The sequence below is a fragment of the Bubalus kerabau genome, chromosome 4 (assembly GCF_029407905.1).
Source record: "Bubalus kerabau isolate K-KA32 ecotype Philippines breed swamp buffalo chromosome 4, PCC_UOA_SB_1v2, whole genome shotgun sequence".
NCBI lineage: Eukaryota > Metazoa > Chordata > Mammalia > Artiodactyla > Bovidae > Bubalus > Bubalus kerabau.
In genome coordinates this window covers 137,077,707-137,099,596 of record NC_073627.1, presented here as the reverse complement: position 1 = coordinate 137,099,596, position 21,890 = coordinate 137,077,707, and the positions used below count along the sequence as shown (strand labels likewise).

General features: G+C 50.6%; 1 pseudogene; it reads left to right on the top strand.

Moving 5' to 3' along the window:
- The window catches only part of LOC129650982 (liprin-alpha-1-like), a 30,003-nt pseudogene extending 8,499 nt beyond the window's left edge, over positions 1–21,504 (top strand).
- The last annotated feature ends 386 nt before the right edge of the window (positions 21,505–21,890 follow it).

Sequence of the window (21,890 nt, the reverse complement as noted above, 5' to 3'; positions counted from 1 at the left end):
ACCATTTCTGTCCTTTATCGAGCCCATCTTTGTATGCAATGTTCCTTTGGTATCTCTGATTTTCTTGAAGAGATCTCTAGTCTTTCCCATTCTGTTGTTTTCCTCTATTTCTTTGCATTGATCGCTGAAGAAGGCTTTCTTATCTCTTCTTGCTATTCTTTGGAACTCTGCATTCAGATGTTTATATCTTTCCTTTTCTCCTTTGCTTTTCGCTTCTCTCCTTTTCACAGCTATTTGTAAGGCCTCCCCAGACAGCCATTTTGCTTTTTTGCATTTCTTTTCCATGGAGATGGTCTTGATCCCTGTCTCCTGTACAATGTCACGAACCTCATTCCATAGCTCATCAGGCACTCTGTCTATCAGATCTAGGCCCTTAAATCTATTTCTCACTTCCACTGTATAATCATAAGGGATTTGATTTAGGTCATACCTGAATGGTCTAGTGGTTTTCCCTACTTTCTTCAATTTAAGTCTGAATTTGGCAATAAGGAGTTCATGGTCTGAGCCACAGTCAGCTCCTGGTCTTGTTTTTGCTGACTGGATAGAGCTTCTTCATCTTTGGCTGCAAAGAATATAATCAGTCTGATTTTGGTGTTGACCATCTGGTGATGTCCATGTGTAGAGTCTTCTCCTGTGTTGTTGGAAGAGGGTGTTTGTTATGACCAGTGCATTTTCTTGGCAAAACTCTATTAGTCTTTGCCCTGCTTCATTCCGTATTCCAAGGCCAAATTTGCCTGTTACTCCAGGTGTTTCTTGACTTCCTACTTTTGCATTCCAGTCCCCTGTAATGAAAAGGACATCTTTTTTGGGTGTTAGTTCTAAAAGGTCTTGTAGGTTTTCATAGAACCGTTCAACTTCATCTTCTTCAGCGTTACTGGTTGGGGCATAGACTTGGATTACTGTGATACTGAATGGTTTGCCTTGGAAATGAACAGAAATCATTCTGTCGTTTTTGAGATTGCATCCAAGTACTGCATTTCGGACTCTTTTGTTGACCATGATGGCCACTCCATTTCTTCTGAGGGATTCTTGCCCGCAGTAGTAGATATAATGGTCATCTGAGTTAAATTCACCCATTCCAGTCCTTTTCAGTTCGCTGATTCCTAGAATGTCGACATTCACTCTTGCCATCTCTTGTTTGACCACTTCCAATTTGCCTTGATTCATGGACCTGACATTCCAGGTTCCTATGCAATATTGCTCTTTACAGCATCGGAACTTGCTTCTATCACCAGTCACATCCACAGCTGGATATTCTTGTGGCTTTGGCTCCACCCCTTCATTCTTTCTGGAGTTATTTCTCCACTGATCTCTAGTAGCATATTGGGCACCTTCTGACCTGGGGAGTTTCTCTTTCAGTATCCTATCATTTTGCCTTTTCATACTATTCATGGGGACGTTTAGGAAAAGCAAATACTCTGGCAGGAGGTGTTCTGCCCACTGAGACCAAGCCCAGGAACAGAGAGAAAAATTCCCGTGACGCAGCTTCCGAAACAGAACTAATCCAGTAGACACGTGCATTTAGGTTTTGTCTCAGCTTAGTAAAAACGGCAGCGGCTACACCACTTGGCCTGTTTGGATGCTCTGCTCTCCCTTTGTAGGAGGAGGATAAAAACCGACCTTTGCAGGAGCACCTGGAGCTGGAGGAGCAGAAGCTGCAGCAGACGCTGCCCAGGGCGGAGACGCTGCCAGAAGGGGAGGCTGAGCTGGCTCAGCGGGTGGCCGCGCTCTCCAAGGTGCTGCTCTGGGTCCTTGCGGGGCTGGCGCGGGGAGGGCCTGTTCCATGCTGTCCCACCGTGCCCCTCCCCGTGCTGCTCAGTCCACAAAGGAGCGCAGCCGCGGGGAGCGTGCTGCCCGGCTGAGATGGGAGCACGCCCTGAGTGTCAGACAGTCCCGGCTCCCGTGTCATCCCTCCGTTAATTTCCCTCCAGTTTTGTCCTGTGTTCTGAGTGTCCCCAGGACGCTTCAGCTCCAAGTCACTGCTGCTCAGAGTTCAGTCAGCACCTCAAAGCCTAGCAGGATAGAGAGCTAGAAAAATCCCATTCTCGTTTAAGAGATGGCCAAAATAGCTCTGTAATGAACACAGTTTTAAGTCTTGATTCATACATTGTTGAGTAAGTCACAGCGGGGCACGGTGCAGACCCGGGGCCCCACTCCCAGCTTGCAGTCCCCGGGAGCCCACGGGTGAGAGGCCGCGTCCCGGACCCGTGGCGCTGCTGGGGGCATGTTCCCCACAGCCCGCCAGCCACCCCGTCCTTCTGGTGGGAAAGGTGTTGCCCCACACTGCTGGTGGGTACTGGCTGGGCATGGAGAGGTGGGCCTGTGCTGGTGCGGCTGTCCGGAGCGTTGCCCAGAGCTCAGTGAGCGGCTGAGGGGCCTGCCATTCGCGGGAGGCCGGTGGTGCCGGGTGCTCCCAAACCCTCCCAGAGCAGGATCACTAACAGCCGCCTAGGGGGCACCCTTCTGCCTGTGATCTTCCTCTCAAGGGTTGGTTTCTTCTCTCCCCTGACATCTCTGCTGTCTGTCCCCGGTCGGCCTTGTAGTCTGAACTTTGGTCTTCCGGAAGCTCTGTCACTAAGGAGGCTAAACTGTTGGAACTGACCTCCCAGCTTAGGAAGGTAGAATGTGTGCTCTTGTGCGTCCCGTGCTTGCCACTGCCCTGCCCGCGCTGGCTCGCCACAGGCAGTCTGAGGAGGCTGTGCAGCGGCCGCGGGTGCGGGGCCCGGGGCGGGGGCGAGCACGTCTCCTCTCACGAGCCGGTCACCATCACCCTCCGTCAGCCACGTGTCACACGCGAAGCTGCGCTGGCTGCGTGAGCAGGCGAGCGGGCGTGCCCCCCGCGAACCCGGAGCCAGTGGTCTGCACAGAGCATAGCCCGCTTGCCACCCCTGCGGTCACAGCCCGCGTGTCATCAGGACAGGGTCGTTGCGAGCGGAGCTGACGCTGTTCTTGGCCGACAGGTGGAAGAGAGACACCGTAACATCAAGGAGAGGCTGCGCCAGATGGAGGCCCAACTGGAGGAGAACAAGAAGGAGCTGCTGTGGGTGCGTGTGCTGATGGGGAGGCCGCGTCCGGGCCAGAGACGTGGCTTGGGCGGGGGCCAGTTCTGCTGTCTCTGCCGCTCAGGTCTCTGCCGTCGAGTGTGTGTGTATAGCCCTGTCTGCTGGTCCAGGCACCCAACCTTGGGAGCAGGGCCAGATGTGGTCACCCGTAGGTGGTGGGCAGGGGCCAGGGGGTCCCCACGTTCAAAGAGGCTGCTTGTTGCTCTGACCAGCCAGGCCGGGGAGCTGCTCGGGATACAGTTGGACCTTACTAGTGCCCCTCAGACAAACCTAAGGGTGACAGCCTGAGGCCTATGGTGCCCAGCTGTGGAGGTGCTTGCCTCGGACATGGCGCTGGAGTCCCACATGCCCAACTGCTGGTCCAGACATGGTGTGTGTGTGTAGGATGGCTGCTCCTAGGCAGGAGGAGAACCATAGTTCTGCTGTGACAGAAGGCCTGTCAGGAAAGGGCGATGGTGGGGGCTCGCATCAGAGAGTCCTGAGAGAGGTTTCCCAGAAGGGTTGGCCACACAGTGATGCAGACCATTCAGGAAATGGAGTGGGGATCCCAGGTCCAGCCTCAAGTGTCAGTACTGTCCCCACCATACCTGTGTTCTTGGGCCTGACTGCAGAGCCTCACACGCGGGCTCCCGGGGGGCTGTGGTTCTGACTCCCATCCTGAGACCTGCAGTGAGGCTCCCTCCCTGCTTAGGCAGAGAGGACAAGGTCTCCTGATCGGGGGTGCACTTCCTTACTTTCAGAACTGCTATTCAGAGGCTGTTGCGATTGGGATGCTGTTTATGACTAAGCCAATTCAAAGTCAATTTTTGTTTTGCTTTAAAAATATTTGAATGCCGATGCCTTATTGGGGAAGCCGTGACAGGTTTTATTTCCATGGGCTCAAAAAGGGGTGGCCCAGCCCTGGGGAGGGGTCGTGACAAAGACAGCGGGTGCGGGTACTGGCCACGGGGGACAGGGAGCCGGCAAGCCAGCACCTCGAGGCTGCCCCTTGGTTGCTTTGAGGTCATATCTGGGAAATCAAGGCAGGACGTGGGTGAGAGTGGGGCAGTGGGGGGAGACTTGTGGAGAGAAGGGTGTGAGGTTTGAGAGCGAGAGGGCGGCACGGGGCCCAGCAGGCACTCTCCCGTGCATCTCAGATGACAGAGCCACCCTCGCGGTGTGAGGGGCCATCCCCAGAACAGCCCAAGGGCCTGTGCCCCGAGAAGAGAGCCGCGGGGGGCTGGCCCTCCCATCCCCTGGCTGCCCCTGCTCGCTCCTGTCTGTGCGTGTTCAGACCAGCCTGGGAAATGGAGGGCTGGGAACCCGCGAGGACGGCACTCCCCGGTGAACTAGGACCAGTGATGACCGCTGAGGGGGACCCAGCGGCTGCAGAGCTGAAGGATTTTTTTCTAATTTTCCTTCAGCCTGGCTGACGGAAGCATGAATGTATTTTTTTAATTTTCGGTTTTTGTCTCTGACTCCATCAGCCCACCCTTGTGAATAACCTCATAGGATTGCCTTCTGTCCACACTAAGACCTGAGTGTCACCAGGCCATCTAGGAACTGGATTCTCCTCCTGCCCGTTTCTTCAGTACTGCTCGCTTAAGAGATGGCAGTGTCTCATAAGCATGGCCCATTTGCCCAAAGTCAGGGCTTCCATGTAAAATTGTGTTCAGTTCCTGATAGACTTGAGCTGCCCAGAATGTCGCTGACGAGACGTGGTCCTGTCGTGCCCAGGTGCAGCCCCTGAAGGATCAGGACCGGGAGCACGGGCAGCAAGCCAGCGTGCTAGCCAACGTGGCCCAGGCATTCGAGAGTGACGAGGGAGTGTATGACGGCGAGGGTGACGGGGTCACCCTCTTCAGCTCGGCCTCTCTGCTGTCGCCCAGCGGGCAGGCCGATGCCGAGACTCTGGCCGTGTTGATTCAGGAGCAGCTGGACAAGATCAACGAAGAGATCCGGTGGGTGTGCCTGAGCCCAACTCCCCAGAAACTCGGTTCCTCTGAGGAGCTGTCTTCTGCTTAGAGAAGTCTGAGTGTTCCTTAGTAAGAAAACGGACTTCAGGTCTGCTTCCAGAAGTTTCAGTTCTGAGCTTGCCCTTGATTATAGAGCTCAGTCAGCCAGGGCATTCTGTCCACAGTGTGGTGTCGGCACTCTGCGGGGGCGGGTGTTGTGGGGTGTCCCCCTCTCGGCTCTGGGCCCCAAGGTGGGTGAGGTGCCGAGGCGGTGTCTCCTGCGGCCCGTGCATCCTCCGGCACTGAGGGTTCGCCCTCGTGTGTCCCTCGGAGCCTCCCACGTTCTGGTGAAAAGCAACCTGGAACAGAAAAGCTGGGGTTCTGGGGTTGGCAAATTCCCACTCAGATCTGCATTTCCTTTTTAACTTAATACAGTGTGAAGATTGGCTTGTTGTAAGATAGTGATATGTTACTGTATGTTACTCTCAGGACATGTGTTTGAGTTTTTCTCATCTCATCAATATATTTAAAATGTTTTCTTTAGACACAGTCTTGGCAGTTCTAACAGTTTACAAAACAGGATAGAACCCAAAGGCCTGCCTTGTGGTGAGCAGGGGGCCTTGGGTCTGGGTGCAGCGGGGTGGCTGGGGGCCCTGAGGCCTGCCTGGTGCCACACCCGCGCACCTGTGCCTCCCGTCCCGAGTCCACGTTCAGAGTGGCCGCAGGCCGGTGACCCTGCACAGGACCTGGCAGAGCTGCTGCTCAGATTGTTCTCGTCCCGTCAGCCCTGGCCGAGGTGCCTGTTTCTGCCGGTCGAGTGCGGGGGGCTCGGGCAAAAGGCAGGGGTGAACGGCACAGCCAGCAAACGCAGATGGTGCCGCCTGCACTTTTGATGCCGAGACAGACTGCCTTATGGGCCGTGTTTGAGCCACAGACAAGCTCAGAAAGACTGTCTTTCCCCATCCCCATAGGAAATTTGGAACGGTTATATATTAATATTTTTGTTTTTACAGCAAGTGGTCAGGTAAAAGTGATTTTTTCTTATGCAACAAGTTGACTTGATGTAAAAGGTAAATTCTGTCTATCAGCTTGTCAACAGTGAAAAACTTTCAAGATGTATAAGTAGAAGTGAAACTGAAGAGTTTACTACCTGTAAGGATCTTGTATTTTAATTTGAAAACCATTTTATTTGCATAATCATGTATTTAACCTGTATATAAAATCATCCACGACACATTAGGGGAGAAGAGCAGTAACTGTGAATTCTAGGTTAATGCAGCACATTGACATGAATCCAGAAACTCACACAAAGCTGGTGGAGAACTTCATCAAGTGATGCGTTTGTACATATACAACCTTAAAAAAAAATTAAAAGATCAACTCAACCCTTCATCTGGTCTGGAGACTCGTGATTAGAAACTCCAGCTTACTCGTGAATCGCTGTTTTGGTTATACAGAGTTCCCGATTCCCAATGGAAAAGACCTGAAGCACTGACGTGCATCTCTGCCCTGAGAGCAGGGAAGGTAAAGGTTGTCAATTCAGGTGTCTTCTGACACAGAGAGAGTCACCACCCAGACCCCATCAGAATGTTAGATAGAGTAAATAAGTCAAATCAAACGTGAATGATCGGGGGCCACTTTGTAAGACTCAATGATAAGTTATTCTAAGTTTGAGAATATTCCAAAGAGGGAGAGTTGAACCTTTTTGCTGAGATGTTAATTGAGCAACTGTTCCTGGAATTTGCTAATCGTGACACAGAATGCAAGCCCAAATTTGTTGTCCAGACACATTCCTCTGCTGACAAAGGCAGGTGATGATTTTATTCTATTTTAGGTTGATCCAAGAAAAGAAGGAGAACACAGAGCAGCGGGCCAAGGGGATTGAGAGCAGGGTGGGCAAGGGGAGCTCAAGCAACCTTCGTCGTTTGAAATCCTTGAATTCCCTCAACCTGAATCCCGCCTCCTCGCATGCCGGCTCCTGCACGCGCATCAGAGGGCGCTCCAAGCCCCGAAGGAGGCGGCACAGCCCTGCACGGAAGGTAGACAAGCAGGGCATCATGACTCTGGTATGTGTCGGCCTCCTCCATGCCGCGTCCCTCCCCGAGCACACTATTTTTCTTTTCTTTGTTTGTTTTTTCTCTTTTTACCCAGAAGAAAATCAGGTACATTTGCTACGCTCAGAGGTCTAAGATTTTTAAAACTGCCTAGTCTTTCATCGGGCTTCCCTAGTGGCTCAGACGGTAAAGCATCTGTCTGCAATGCAGGAGACCCGGGTATGATCCCTGGGTTGGGAAGATCCCCTGGAGAAGGAAATGGCAGCCCACTCCAGTATCCTTGCCTGGAAAATCCCATGGACCACGGAGCCTGGTAGGCCACTGTCCATGGGGTCGCCAAGAGTTGGACACAACTGAGCAAGATCATTCCATAATCGCACAGCGACAAATTAGTCTTGATATTTGGACCACCGGCTTAGCACGTCATCATGAACTCAGCCAGAGCCTGCCTCTGTAACGCTGGGCCTGGCCTGTGCTGGGCACAGCAGCTGCAGGAAGTTGCTGTTCTCAGGGAGCAGACCGCTTCGTGAGAGTAACCGTAGGCAGCTCTCACGGCGTGTGGAAACCGGGCAGCACATTTCCCACTGGGGATGCCTGGCTGCAGGGTGCAGGGCGTGCGGCGGGAACCAAACCAGGAATCTAAACTGGTCTGCTTGCTGATGGGCCTGGCCGTGCGCTCAGGCCAGCTCTGCGTGTGAAACCAGGTTAAAAGCCCGTGCCCCAGGGCCCCAGGGAAGAGGTCGGGCTTCTTCACTCTTCCGAGTCTGAAAACGGGATGACGACCTAGGGCTTTTGGTGACAGAGTGTGCAGCTCTGAAGCACGTGTCCCAGCTTTCTTCCCTGCTTGCTTAGGTTTTGTGAGTGCATCGCTGTTTACCCATGAAATCAGGTTCACAACACTCTGCTTTGTCATTGCACTTGTATTGTCCCTTTTTTGGTGTTCCACCCACTTCATGTTAGCTGCATTGTTAGTCAGCATATCATTAAATTAAGTGTGAATCATTGTAGCGGCATGTGAAGTGGTAACTAGTCCATTGTGTGGTCTTTGGAGACACTGTTTTTCTAATTTGCATCATTGGCTAATTCGTTGATATTTAAAATTCTTTGACGATTTCTCTGTGGTTTCATGCTTGATTTCCTTCCGAGTATTTGTAAAAGAACAGTTGTGTATATTTTGTCCTGTTGTTGGAGTTCTCTGACGGTGCGTCTGCTTTCATCATTGGTTTTGATTTCCTGGCTCATCCTGTTGTCTGCTTAGTGGTTGTCAATTCAGAGCGCAGCTTCCCACCACTGCCCCCCCTCGCCCCCGAGGCTGTAGTTTACCCATCCATCTCCCCTTCCCCGTCCTCCCACCTGCTCTGGTCATAGCAATGCTGTGGGTGTGCTTAGTCGGGTTTGTGCTTTGTCTTCATGTCTCATTAAATGGTGTTTTTCCCCCAGAGCAGTAAGTTTGAATTAGCCTATCACTATGTACTTAGAAGCGTAATGTAGATGGATCCTCAACTACATATCGTGTAATTCATAAATGAGATTATCCTTACCTATAGAAATGATCTTCTTAAGTGTAGAATTAATGGACTTTTGACACAATATCCTTTCTATGTTGGTGCTTGTATTTAAGACTATAAATCTCATCAGCTTTTGCACAGTTAATGTCTCTACTAGACTCTTTAAAAAACTATCTTCTCTGGTGAATAAAATGTAAAGACTGCACCTGCTATTATGCTAGCTTCCATTCTTACATATTTTCACAGGGCACCTGCTTTAATCAATTTATTTTGAGAAATTTTAAATCAAATTCTAGGTAAGCATTTTACATTAATATCCAATAGGTGGTTAGATTTGTTCAGTGTTAAAATAGGTATTATGGTAACTTCCTCATCAGTTAAATCACTATTTTAAAGTATAACATCTTTTTTATTAAGAGAAACTAACGTATAGAGAAGTTTGGCTGAGAAGAGACAACTGTTAAGGCCCTTTATTGTAGAGAATGCTGTGCTTTAATAAATCATGATGTTGTAATAGAATTGTATCTTCCTGAGTAATAATTTATAGTGTTTAGTAAATCTTGAATAGCTTATTTAATTTCTGTGGTCAAAAAAAATGTTCTGTTTCCAGTTACACGTTCTCTAAATCGTCATCTCACTTCTATGTTTGCCATCATTTTTGCTATACTGTGTTTGTCTATGCTGATTCTTGAAGTTTTAGTTTCAAAGTCACAATAAATCTGGTTTCTCTTCCTTTCTTTGCATGCATCTATCAGCCTAGTGATTTAAGGAAGCATTGTTGAAAGGTAAACTATTTAGTAATTTAGCATGCCTTTGTTTCTCTGTGAAGTATTAGAGAGTCCTTATCATTTTACGTGAATGAACACTGTGTGGTTATGTACTGGTGAAGAATTGACATTTTAATGGAAGTAATGAAACCCACCCACCACTTAAAATATGTTGATGGTTCTGTTGGAAATAGGTCATTCGTTGGGACCATTGTAACAGTTTGCCTATATCCCACTTGTTTGCCTTCTAATCATCTCATGCTTATTTATAGTAGATATAGTATTATTTATTATTTTTAAAATTTTCTTTACTTATTTTTTTGGCCATGCTGCACAGCTTATGGGATCTTAATTCCCCAACCAGGGATCAGACTGGTGTCCCGACAGTGAAAATGCCAAGTCCTAATGTCTGGACTACCATGGAATCTCCGCTTAGAGTTTTTTAAAAACAAATGACTGACTCAGAGCCATAGATGTTAGATTTGGAGGAAGCCAATTTAATGATGGTGGGTAGCAGTGTGCAGGTGACTCTGTGCGCCAGGCACCGTGTCAAATGCTTTCCGAGTCTGTCATGTAATCCCGCAGACACCCAGGTGAGGTCCAGGCTGCTGTTATCCCCATTCAGCAGACATGGACACTGAGGCTTCGAGAGGCCGGGCACCGTGCCCAGGCTCGCACACCCAGTAGCAACTGTATAAGTGAGACCTGTCTGGACCCCGAAGGGGTTAATCTGTTCCCCACACTGTTGCCACCACTGTCTTTCCTGTCTTCAGACCCAGGACCAGCGGAAAAGCTGGGAGTCCAGGCGAGATCATTTTTTTTAATTAGTTTATTTTTTAATTGAAGGGTAATTGCTTTACAGAACTTTGTTCTTTTCTGTCAAACCTCAACATGAACCATCCATAGGTACAGATACATCCCTTCCCTTTTGAACCTCCCTCCCATCTCCCTCCCCATCCCACCCCTCTAGGTTGAAACCAATCAGTTCTTAGTGAAGACCTAGGACGGAGGAGCCTGGTAGGCTGCAGTCCATGGGGTCGCTACGAGCCGGACACGACTGAGCGATTTCACTTTCACTTTTCACTTTCATGCATTGCAGAAGGAAATGGCAACCCACTCCAGTGTTCTTGCCTGGAGAATCCCAGGGACGGGGGAGCCTGGTGGGCTGCCGTCTATGGGGTCACACAGAGTCGGACACGACTGAAGTGACTTAGCAGCAGCAGTTTACTTTATGTAAACCACAGTGAGCGAACTACACTCAAACTGCAAGTACTTCAGTGTGTAGCCCCCAGTCTGTATGTTACTGAGAAATACAAGCCAGACACATGGTGTTCGCATGGAGGGGTTAGGTACCTTTTCTGTACTTCACTTGCTGTCATGGGTTCAGTAACCTGCATCATCACTAAACATGATTTTGGGTGGTGGTACAAGCTGTTTCCTTTTCTCCTTCAAACAGAAAGGTCTGGACGGCTTTGCTGAGAGGTTTCTTACTCTTGCTAGTAGTGCTCCTGAGCAGCATCTGGCGATGAACACAGTCCTTTCATCAGGGCAGTTCATGCCATGCAGGGTTCACAGTGCTGGCGTGGCTCCGCTGTCCTGCCTGTCGGGGCCATCTGGTCTCTGGATGCAAAGGAGGGCGGAGCCTGGCTGCAGGGAGGCTCCTGGCCAGGATCTCTGCACTCAGTAGGGTGCTCTCGCTGCCCCATGGCCCTGCTTCTCTTGAACAAGACAGTCCTTTAAGATGGCATTAAGCTAGAACAACACATTTTTTTGTACTTGGCGGATAGCATCGCTAATATGTTTTCCAATAAGTTTCTGGTTATAATGTAAAGCCTGTGTGATTGCCTTTTTTGACACAGTCTATCGTTAGCCAGTTTTACACTTACCTCACTCCCTCAGCTGCCACCTATACCAGAAGAGGTACAAGATGACAAGACCGCCATCAAATGTGAAGCCTCGACCCCCGCCTTGCTGCGGTTCCTTCGGCTAGACCGGCTGGACAGGGGGTCACAGCACAGAGCCAGCTACGAGGACATCAGGGACGCCCGCAAGTAAGGGGCCTGTGCGCCTCGTCGTTAGTCTCAGGAGCCCTGCGCCTCTTGTCTTCAAAGAGTTGCAAGGATGATTGTAAAGGAATCCCACTGGATTCGGTGCCTGTGTTTAGTGGTGAACTTCAGGTGCCGGGGTAGAAGAGTTCAGTGACCTCAGTGATTTTAAAAAACATCCGTCTCTATGTGTTGACTCCTGTGGGAGATTTCTTCCTGCTCTTGCTAGAGGTCTGCCCAGTCTGGGACGCGTTCCTGATGGTTATGGCTCCGTGCCTCTCGGATTTGTTCTTGAGGGTCCCTCCCTTTTTCTCAGGGGTCTCCTCTCAGGAGACTGTCTGTCACCTCCTGTGACTGACCCTGTCCTCATTCAGACCCCCACCTGCTGAGCTCCCGTCGTGAGCCAGGCAGCACTCGATGGAGGGCACATGTGGTCACCTGACCTGCAGCCCTGCGCACGGTGACCGTCACTCTCCTGCCACGGCCGGGGATGGTCACCCTGTGAGAGGCGGGGGGAACTGCCCAGAGCAGGGGAGCTCGCCTTCTCTGGGAGGGTCGTCACCTGCAAGCAGCGACCCTGAGGGAGGGTTGGAGGGCCCTCTGCACCAGCTCGTCTGGAGTGAAGCCCTCCTCAGGGGAGAGCTCCAGGCAGAGAATCTCAGCTTCCCAGGGCCGTTGTTTGTGGCCGGAAGCCTGCATTGCTCGTGTGGAGTGTGGCTGGTGAAGCAGACTCCACTGTCTGCTGTGAGGTTGAGGCACGGGTGTTGCTGGGTGGCCAGTTCTATCAGTAGGTCTTGTGGAGGGGTGTGTGTTTGCACAAGGGCACCGGTTAAAGGTTGTTTTCTCTCCCCAAAGCTCGACAGGCTCTCAAGACAGCCCCGGGGGCAACCCCAGCAGCAGCCAGGACTCACTGCAGAAAGCCCCAAAGAAGAAGGGCATCAAGTCCTCCATCGGTCGTTTGTTTGGCAAGAAGGAGAAGGGCCGGCCTGGACACCCCGGCAAGGAGGCGCTAGGACCAGGTGGGTGCCTCACCGTTCAGAGGGAGGAGGGTCTGCATGCGTGTCTCTTCTGTGTCTCCCCCACTGTCCCCACGAGGCTCCTGTCACTCACGCTGGGTGTCCTCCTGGGAGGAGCAGAGGAGGCGTCTGTCTTCTTTAGGGTCCGAGATGATTGGATCAGTTGATGAATGGATGTGTGGATGGATGGAAGAATTAAGAGTTAAAGGATGGATGGATTAGTGAGTGGACGGATGGATGAACAGATGGCTAGCCAGATGGGTGGATGAACAGAGCACGGAATGAATATTGCAGATGTTTATACTGCAGTGCTAGAAACATACTCTACGAAATGGATTGAGTAGGAGCTGGGCAATGAGTGTTTCCTGCAGAACAGTGACAAGTGTTTGGAAACGGCCTAAGGGCTCATCAGTGAGGGGTGAGGTAAAATCTGTGGACACCCCACAAGGAACAGCACCCTCTTCTTCCTGCCACTTTCCCCATCCCCAGGAGCTCATCATGGGTTCTGCCCATGCCCCCTACTCCATCCCACAGCCACACAGGTCCTCCTGGCGTCTCCTCATCACACAGTGTTATCAGGCCCCCATCTCACTCGGCTTCATCTCCTGAAGGACAGGGTATGTTCCTGCCTCTTCAGCCAGAGATTTGTTGAGTGTCTTGTTTGTGCTGGGTGTGGGATGTATAGGGGTAAGTAAAACAGATATGGTCTGGAGCACAGTTAAGTGAGAAGAGAGAAAAAGCAGATTATTAAATGCTATCCTTATTATTAATAAATATAACGCTGAGATGGATGGTGCATTGATTATATACCAGATGCTGTGTGTGCCCCTTACCAAACAGGTGCTGCCACCTCCCTATTTACAGAGGAGGAGACAGTGATGGTCATGCGGTTAGGGAGTGGTGAGGGTAGGTTCACACCCATGCAGTGTGACCATGCACTTTGCCGAGCCCCAGCCACCTCTCTGGTGGATGCAACAGGAATGAGATGGTTCTATGGCATCACTGATTCGATGGACATGAGTTTGAGCAAACTCCAGGAGATAGTAAATTACAGGAAAGCCTGGAGTGTTGCAGTCCACGGAGTGGCAAAGAGTCGGACACAACTGAGCGACTGAACTAAAACCTGAGTGTGTGCTGAACTGCTTCAGTCGTGTCTGACTCTCTGTGACCCCAGGGACTGTAGCCCACTAGCTCCTCTGTCTATGGGATTCTCCAGGCAAGAAGACGAGTGGGTTGCCATGCCCTCCTCCAGGGGAATCAAACCCCATCTCTTGTTATCTCTTGCAGTGGCAGGCAGGATCTTTACCACTAGAACCACCTGGAAAGCCCCAGTGAACGCTGACAACTAGGAAATGCAGAAAATAAGGGCTGCTCCTAAGTTAGAAGAGCAGCAAGCACAGATTGTAAAGAGGAAAACACACGATGACCGACAACAGTGCTGACAGAAACAAGCAGGGATGCGTTCACCCACATCAAGAAAATGCGCCCTTCGGAAGAGGAGCCCTTGGAGGGACAGTTGGAACCGGAATGGAACCGGAATGAAAACCCAGGCCATGGTCAGCAGAGCCCACTCACACGGCCCGAGTGAGCTTTCTGAGTCCCCAGAGCTGCTGGTGGTAACATCTGGGCGCTGAGGCCGGGCAACGTCCCCGAGTGAGCTAAGGCATCCCTGCTCTCCTTCCAGTGCTGCTGCGGGGCCCTCTGTGGGCGGCCACCCTCATCCCCTGCTCTGCCACCCGCTGGGGCCCGACTGTTCCCCTGGGATCCTTTCAGCCCTTGAGCTTCTGTGTTCCCAGCCCTCTGCCACACCAGACCGGGACTCAACTCAGGACTTGGGCTTGAGATATCGAGGAGACCGTGAATCTGGAAGGACACAGCCCTGGGGCCCTCGAGTGACCACGTGAGAGAGCTGGAGAGCAAAGCCCCCTCGGGGAGGAAGCAGAGCTTTGAAACGTGCCCACACCCACCGCTGCTTCCGGCACAAGTGCCTCTTCTTTGCCTCTCCTTGGCCTGAAACAGGCCCCAGCTGCTACTGTTGTTCCGCAGGTGATTCCTAAAGATGCACCTCCTGCAAGAGCTATCGTCCTGCTGCTCTGGGGCTGCCTAAGTGTGCTCAGGAGTGTCAGACAAGTGGGGCTGCCACGCCTGATGCTGGGGAAGGGCCTGATGCTGGGGGAGTGCCTGATGCTGGACTAGGGCCTGATATTGGGGGAGGGCCTGATGCGGGACTAGGGTCTGATGCTGGGGGAAGGTCTGATGCTGGACTAGGGCCTGATGCTGGAGGAGGGCCTGATGCTGGACTAAGGCCTGATGCTGGGGGAGGTCCTGATCCTGGACTAGGGCCTGATGCTGGGGGCAAACGTCTGATGCTGGCGGGAGGTGTGATGATGGTGGGCAGCCTGCTCCCAGATGTACACAGAGTTGTGATTATAAATATGAGAAATGTTTTTTCATACTTTCCTGACCACCTTGCTATGTTCTTTTTTTCTGAAGCATAATTGCTGTGCAATATCGATTTGATTTCTGCCATACATCAACATGAATTAGCCATAGGTGTACATATATCCCCTCCCTCTTGAATCTCCCTCCCACCTCCCTTTGCTACATTCTTGTTTCTATGGATATATGAATAATAAAGACTGTTGACTAAAATAACATAAAAAGCTCCCCCACACAAGCATGCACACGCACACTCCCTAGTGCATCATTCGGGTCCGCGTCAGGGTTGCCCTCGGCCACCCCGCCCTGGGATCCACGGTGAGCCTTGACACCTGCACTTTGTTCCCACCCTCGGCCCGCTGCCCACGCCTCAGCAGCAGAGGGGCCCTGTCCCCACAGATGCTGAAGTGATGAAGCCTCTTGTCTCCGGAGCCAAGGGTACGAACACCTAGTCGGTCGTCCTTTGGGGACACCTATACTTCCGCCTTCTAGCCTTTCCATTGTATCCATCCGTTTCTCTTAACAGAATGTACGTGTGATGACACGGGCTCCCATTACCAGCTCTGGTCTGTTCTCATTGAGAGTGCAGCTTACCCTCGGCACTCTCTATTGGCAGCGGGAAATTTTGCTCCAGTACTTTATTGAAGCAGTGAGTGCAGTGAAGTCGCTCAGTCGTGTCCGACTCTTTGCCACCCCGTGGACTGTAGCCCGCCAGGCTCCTCTGTCCATCGGATTCTCCAGACAAGAATGCTGGAGTGGGTTGCCATTTCCTTCTTTAGGGGATCTTCCCAACCCAGGGATCGAACACGGGTCTCCGGCATTGCAGGCAGACGCTTCATCCTCTGAGCCACCAGGGAAGCTCTGACTTTATTGAAAGAAAGCAATAAATAATACTGTGATAAAAATAGTTCAAAAGTAGACTGGACATACTTTGTCACATATTCAGGAAGATCACAAAAGATTAATAGAAAAACAGAATGGTAACAATGAATTGTACAAGGAAATTAAAGGCAGAACCCACATGTAGAGAGACATGCTGTCTCTGTCTACCGAGATATCAGCTGCATAAGGCAGCATCATCTGAACGCATCTCTTACTAGCTTCTTTAATGTGCTGCCGAAAAAGTAAAAGTTACCTTTGCTACTTAAACTATCCAAAATGGCTATGTCATCAAAATCTAAAAATGTACCCCTAGGTCCATTCTTTAAACATGTTTACAAACAGATGTAAAAAGATGATTTACGTAAGAAAAATAAGGCCTTTGTCAGAGCTGCACTCTGCTGTCTGTCTGTCTGGGATGTGGCGCCCTCAGTGTTCAGCTCGATGGCTCCGCAGCGGGTGCAGGGCACCGCGGTTGGTCCTCGAAGAGTCTCACTGGAGGCGAGGGATCCAGGTCCACAGAGACTAGGTTACAGGAGAGATTTTCATAGTCTTCTTCTAGTCATCCTTTCAGCCCAAATTTCATTAGAAGCTCACATTTAACACCCAGTACTTTTAAATCGCTTCACACTGCAGACAAAAAGCATGTCTTCCTAGAAAAAAAAGTACAGTTTAAGTCAGTCGTTAAAATACAACAATTGGTTGAAATTAAGTTCGCTCATTTCAGAGTGATTGTTGGACAGCTTGGTTACATTCTGGAAGGATAATGCACACCGCGTCATGATGATTTTACAATCGCAGTAAAACCCCTTCTCTCATGGTTTAACATTTAAAAATTAAACAAGAATAATTACAATAAATGCATCATTTACAAAAGCCCTATATTTGTTCATAGGATTTATACAGACAAGCATTACAGTACATTCATTTGAAAGACTAAAATCAGGTATCAGAACATGAACTGATCTGAAAGGAGATTCATAGCCCGGATATACAAGAAAAAGTAAGTATATAAATGAAGTCATAAGTTTACATAAATATAAGAAACATTAAATTTTAAAATATTTTCTCTGTGGTATTCATGAATTTTTCACTAATTAAAAACTCTGTAATAAAATATCTTAGGGTCCATATAACAAGTATTCACAGATTAAAGATTGCATGGAGTTCAAAATGTAGTCTTTGTCGTATTCTGGACGCTGTATAATCGCCTGCAGAATTAGTGCAGGTAAACTGGAAACAAACAGACGAGTCAGTCCAGGGACGGCGGCTGGTGCCGGAGCCCCTGCCCCTTCAGACACCCCACCCCCACCCCATTCTGGGCTTCAGCTGCTTTGAGAATCCAGAGAAACACGAAGGACCAAGCAGATCAAGGAGAGAACTCTGTGGCTGACTTTATTCTGACATATAGCTAAAAGCTGCTGGTAAAAAAACTTAAAACTCAATCCAGCTTTCCAGCTGAGCCGTGAACAGGACAGAGCAGACAGCCTCGTGCTCTCAGAGCGGCTGGAGCAGGGCTGGGCTCCCGGGCTGGACCCACCAGAGGACCACCCAGAGCAGAACCTGCAAGGGACGGTGGCCCCTCAGCGGCAGCCGACCCCCAAATGCTGGTGCACTTCAGTGTTAAACACTGGCCTCCGGACGGAGAGGCCCAGGGCAGGGCAGCCTCGTGAACCCTGATGCTCTGGGCCCTGTTCCCTCTGAGAACGTGCACGCAGGGCGTGGCCAGCAGCACTGCTGCTGTGGGAGGGACACCCGTGTGCATGGACGCGAGGGAGACTCGGGCCGTGCTCTGACTACTCCGGCGGCAGCCAGGTGCCAAGGTCATGTTCTCTGCTGCTGAGGGCTCTCCCGGGCTGACCTCCGGAGACCCGCTGACCCTCCAGTCCTAGGGTGTCGCCTCCATGCCCTTGCGGGACCAGGCCAGCCTGTGCTCACCCCGAAACTCAGCAGGAGTAAGTCCTGACTGTAGCAGAATCTAGCCTCTGCGTTCCCGCCACGCTTCCTGGTCCCAAGAGTGCGGGAGGAAGCGTGCAAACACAGACTGCGGGTAGTCGTGGAACGTCACATGGGGCACAAGGACACTCACACTCACACCCGCAGCAGCGCCCACTCCTACTGAGGGTCTGGGGAAACTTTTAGAGGGTGGATGAGGCGGAGAGAGCGAGCCTGGGGGCTGTCACGTGGGGGTCCCTGCCACCTGGGGGGGCGGGGTGGTCACACTAGAGCAGCACCGGCACATTCGATGACAGAAACGCCATCATGGGGACAGCTACTCCACGTGACCAGCTAGCTGCCAGTCTCTCCTGAGACCTCCAGATTCACAGAGCTCCAGATTCACATATTCGACACAGTCTATTGTTACCCAGTTTTACACTTACCTCATTCCCTCAGCTGCCAGCTTTACGGGAAGAGGTACGAGATGACAAGACCACCATCAAATGTGAAACCTCGACCCCCACCTCTCTGCGGTCCCTTCGGCTGGACCGGCTGCAGACGGGGTGCTGTGCACGGCCAGCCACGGGGACCTGAGGGACGCCCGCAAGTAAGGAGCCTGTGCGCCTCGTCGTCAGTTTCAGGAGCCCTGTGCCTCTTGAAAGTGATGGTAGGATAATTTTAAAGGAATCCCAGTGGATTTGGTGCCTGTGTCTAGGGGTGTGTGTGTGCGTGTGTGTGTTTTCTGGTAGGCAGGTTTCTCTGGATCTGGTGTTAAGGTGGATGTCTAACTCTGTGTGTGTGTGCGCACATGCACAAGTGGGTTGTTCTTTGCTCTGTTGCTACACGTGGCAAACTCTAGGAGGTTCTGGTGGCTTCATAGGGAACAATTCAAAGTACGAAGATTTTCTGACCACAGAGGATAATCTTAGTTCTGTCAGTCAACCAGAGACAACATTGACTCAGGGAAAATGCCTTATCTATAAAACGTGAAAAAATGTTTTAGTATTCCAGAAAAAAAATCACTTGAATATAGTTTAACATTTTTGGCATTATAGATGTGAGAATCAGTTTGTTTCTCAAAACTATTTTCTTTCTATTAAGCCCAATTTGTCTCAAAGTTATTCTTTTAATTGCTAAATGTACACAGCCAATGTATCCACTTTCAGAGCATTTTTGAGGGTTGGTGAATCTCAGATTTTCACGTTGTGTGGAAACTCGCAGGGAGAGCACTGCGGGCTCACCAGGTGCTGGACACGCTCCGTGAGGAAGGGAGGCCGAGGCCGCGGGACCGTCCGCATCCCTGTTGGTCATCGCAGTGTCCCGGGCGTGCGGGGACTCCCCTCAGGCATCACGTACCTCCTGCTCTAAATGCTGTCTTTCCTCTTCCCCTTGGTGGACACTGTCACGCGCCAGCTCCAGGGGAAGCCGAGTCAGCAGGTGTGCTGAGCTGTGTGTGTCCTGAAGCCTCCCCGTGGGGCTCGTCCCCAGCTCCAGGCTCTGAGCTGAGCAGCGCTGCAGGAGTGGGGCATGGTGTTGGTGAAGGGGAGCCCAGCGAACCCTCGTAGGAGGTGCTGGGCTGTGTGGACCGTCAGTCTCTGAAAACAAGGCCACACCTGTTGTCTGGGTGGTGCCACGTGTGTAGCATTTGATAGGAAGAAGCTCACACAGCCATCTTGTTAGGAAAGACAGCTTGACCGTGGTGCTCATGTCCTGCTTTAAAGTGCCCGTTGTCATCCACAGATGGTGTGGCTTTCTCTCGGGCGTGTCTGTTCCCCATAGAATTCACGGTATTTCCGAATGTCTTTCTCCTGTGACTCTAACTTTAAGGCAAGGAAGCATGCCACGTCAGTTGACTGCTAAGCAAGTGTTTTAACGAATTGTACTCGGGGTCTCAAATTTGACCCTCGAGGGGGCAGAGGAGGTCTGAGCTAAGTAGCCCCGCAGGGTGGCCCGAGCAGGGTCACCACAGCGTTCCACAGAGCAGGTAGCCCCCCAGGCTCGTCTCTGAAGCTGTCTCTGTAAAGCTAGGTTTCAGCTGAGAGTGAGCCGGTGACAGCAGAGTGATGCAATATCCTATAGCCGAGGAAGGAAATAAACCCCAGCAGAAGCCAAGCGAGTCTTCCATTTGCTTCTGGATGGTGGTTGTGGTTGGGACGCAAACTCCAGGCACGTGATACATGCCTTGTTCCCCTGGGATATGGGAATTTAAAAAGTTTGCCTTTTTTAAAAACTCTCCCTGAGCTATTAAGGGGCTTCCCTGGTAGCTCAGACGGTAAAGCATCTGCCTTCACCGATGTGGCAAACCTGGGTTTGATCCCTGGGAGATCCAAGATCCCCTGGAGAAGGAAATGGTAACTAACCCACTCTAGTACTCTTGCCTGGAAAATTCCATGGGTGGAGGAGCCTGCTAGGCTACAGTCCATGGGGTTGCAAAAAGTTGGGCAGGACTGAGTGAATTCACTTTCACTTTCACTTCTTGAGCTATTAAGATACCTGCTGTGTTTTCTGGTATAATTATTCCTAGAAAACAGAATATTTACTATTCTAGGAAACTTAAGGTTGACTTAAAGGAACAGTTACTTGAAATTTGATGTGAACCATTTCGAGCTTTAACCATACATAGACTTCACAATCTTAAGTAAAGTCTAATGCCATTTGAGTGTATTGAAAAGCCACTGTGTATCTTTAGGGAATTCCCTAGCAGTCCAATAGCTAGGACTCTGCACTTCCACTGCATGGGGCCTGGGGTTTGATCCCTGGTTGGAGAACTAGGGTCCCACAAGCCACACAGGGGCCTAGTCAAAAAAGAATGACCAGTATCTTAATTTAGCACATAGCTAATTAGCTGAACAGCAGTGTAGGATAGAAACAGCCCCCATCCACCCCTCTCCTTGCTTGCTGTGTTAGAGTGTTCTGTGTTGAAAGTCTGCGCTGCTCTTTGTGTGTCTGTTGTGAAATGCTGTGCATCCCTGAAGCTCTCTCAGGGACAGGTTCCTCTGCTCAGACCCCGGTGTGGTTTCTTCTTCTATGCATCTGTCCTCACTGTTTAGAAAGGGAAGAGTGGATGTTTTTCCTTGACTACCCTCCTCCCTTGGATGTGCAGACTTCTGAATCCTTTAAGGTTGGCAATAACTCTTTCATCGGGAAGGATGTGATTCTATAAGGAATTGCGGGGACTCATTCAGCATTTCATGACTCAGGGTTCTTTGTAATATGTCTGAACTCTCATTAAGTAGATGGCTTAGAAGATTAAAGGAAAATGATGAGATGCATACTATTTCACTTTTGCAAATTTATAAAGAGAATAAATACTTAGGTTAACTTGTTTTATACCCGTGTGTAGTAGTGATTCTTGAATTTTGAATGTTTCGTTACTTGTAGGCATGAGTTGCTGGAGGAAGCCTGGAGACAAGGCGTGCCTTCCCACAGTGGGAGGGGCCAACTGTTGTGGTCTGGCTGGAGGTATGTATGCGCCCCCCTACCCCCACCCGCACCCGCACCCCCGTCCTGGGCCCCGTGTGTCAATCCCTCCACGGCCATGCATAACCTCTTGCCTCCTGTCTCCAGTCCCAGTTCTGAGTCGGGATGCCAGCCTGGTACGTGGCTGCTTGCGAGCCAACGTGAAGAGCGGCGTCATCGTGCCTGCCCTGTTGGACACGGAGATCCAGCGTGAGATCGGCATCAGCAACCCGCTGCACCTGCTGAAGCTGCGCTGGCGATCCAGGAGATCATGTCCCTGACCGGCCCCTCCGCCCCTCCCACGTCCAGAACGGTGCACCTCCCTCCTTCCGTAGGGAGAGTTCGCGCCCCGTTTGTGTCGCTTCCGGGGTTCTCTATACAGATGTCCACTGTTCCAGCTTAAATAAGGTTCTAGCATTCAAAACCATGACAGCTTTTCATTTGCGGCAGTTGTGTTGTTAAAAGATAGATGATTGAATACTTCAGACAGATCATCTTTGTAACAGATGGGCTGCAGCGGCAGTGTAATAGAGAAACGGGAGCTTTTGAAAACATGAAAAAGGGACTTCTGCAAGTGTGAAAATTGTAAAAAAAAAAAAAAAAAAAAGGAAGTTTTTGAAAATGTATTAAAAGAAATGTAAATATAAATGTCAAGAAAGTGAAAGAGAAAAGGCTTAGCCCCCAGGCTGCATTGTTTTTCCCTCATTTGACTTGTCAGGCCTGTCCTCTTCAGCAGATTCCTTTTCAGGAGCTGTAGACCCTGGGCTCTCAGGGTTTAAGAGTCCGTAC